General features: G+C 25.6%; 1 protein-coding gene across 3 annotated transcripts in view; it reads left to right on the forward strand.

Moving 5' to 3' along the window:
• The window catches only part of LOC106789224 (sodium-dependent neutral amino acid transporter B(0)AT3), a 27,186-nt gene that overhangs the window by 11,093 nt on the left and 14,306 nt on the right, over positions 1 to 1,787 (forward strand). The window lies entirely within an intron of this gene.

Consider the following 1,787-nt stretch of genomic DNA (forward strand, 5'->3'; position numbering starts at 1 on the left):
TTTTGTTCTACCATATATATATAATCAGGTTTTTATTGCACAATCTACAAAGTTATTTACAATATCTTAATTTTTGTTCTACCAATAAATTCCCAATTCGTTTAAAATCATTAGATTAATTTAATTGAACATAACTCATCAAGATGATCTCATTTTCTTTGATTTTTTTTTCTCTATTATTTTTTGTTGTATCAATAAATTCCTAATGCGTGTAAAATCATTTGATTAATTTAATTGAACATAACTCATCAAGATGATCATTTTCTTTGATTTTTTTCTGTATTATTTTTTGTTCTACCAATATATTCCCAATTCGTTTAAAATCATTTGTGATTAAATTGATTTTTAATAAATATATATATTTGTTGTGATAATAAATTTTACTCGACCCATTATTATTTCTTTCCATTGTTTTATTAAATTCAACTTGGTTAATAATGTTTATTTGAATATTAAATTGATTTGTTTTTTTTTTAAATAATATATCTTTGTAATATAAATTCAATATCGTTACGAATTGTTACACGATAATTATTTCAAATGAAGTTTTGAAACGTGAATTTAAATCGATCGTGGGTGGAAGAAGGCTTTAACAAAAATTATCTTACCTTATTGTAGTAGTATTAAAATAATTCGATTTATATATAAATATCCTTAGAAATATTATTTATATTTTGAAATAAAACGTAAAAATTGAATATTCAATTTCAATTGAACGAACATGAATATACGAATAAAAATAAAGAAAAAACCTAATATAATATAATCCTGCAATAACAAAAAATCACTTTGAAATTATTTTAAACGTCACAATATGTATACCCACTTATACTATATTCAGAAAAGAAAATAAAAGAAATAAAAAGAAAAGAAAAGAAATGAAAATAAGAGAAAGGGATTTGAACATATTTCTTCAAGCATTCTAATAAAAGATAACACGTAAAAGAAAAGAAAAAAGAAAAAATAAAAGAAAATAAAAGAAAAAGGAAAAAGGAAAAAGAAAAGAAATTGAATAGCACGGAAATACGTATAACTATAGTACGTTAAATATAACCGAGGTCATAAGTTCGCGCCAGGTTTTGAAGCAAAGCGCAATTTGGCTGGTTGCTTATCGATTTACGCGTGGGAAACTTACGTAAAAGCAACTCGATAATAATCGTACCTTGCCATACGGATACACACACACAGACACACAGACACACACATACATATATATATATATATTTTAGATTGTAAATATCGATAACATTGTTCTATCAAATGTCACGTGTCGATAAGTAAAACTTGACAGTTCATTGATTTACCTAACTCACACGCATTGAAAAGTAAAAACGAAAAAGACAAAAAATCATATCACTACTTAACTTTCCCTAAAACAAACCCCATCCCTTTAGGGGGCCGCCTTCCTTACCCTGCCACCTTCGAAACAAAATATTTACAAACAAAAATTACGAATTACGAATAAATCAAAAAGCAGTCGTGTGCATCGATGCACATGTGTTACTTTGTAAAACTGCAAACACCATTGGTTGGTTGGTTGGTTGGTTGTATGGTTGTAAGTTTCGATCGATAAGAAATTCCAATGATATAATTGCAACACGTTTATGTTTCGTTATTAATCAACGTTAATTATTATTCTTACACACTATTAAACAATGTATAGTAAATTGTATTTGTGAGATTGAGATTTAAATTATATTCAATAAAAAAAAAACATTTGTTGTGTTAATAAATATATGTTTTTCTTATTGATTGTTTTAATCAACGTTAATTATTATTCTTACACA

Source organism: Polistes canadensis, unplaced genomic scaffold, assembly GCF_001313835.1.
Source record: "Polistes canadensis isolate GaletaPanama2010 unplaced genomic scaffold, ASM131383v1 scaffold_171, whole genome shotgun sequence".
In the NCBI taxonomy this organism is placed as follows: Eukaryota; Metazoa; Arthropoda; class Insecta; order Hymenoptera; family Vespidae; genus Polistes; species Polistes canadensis.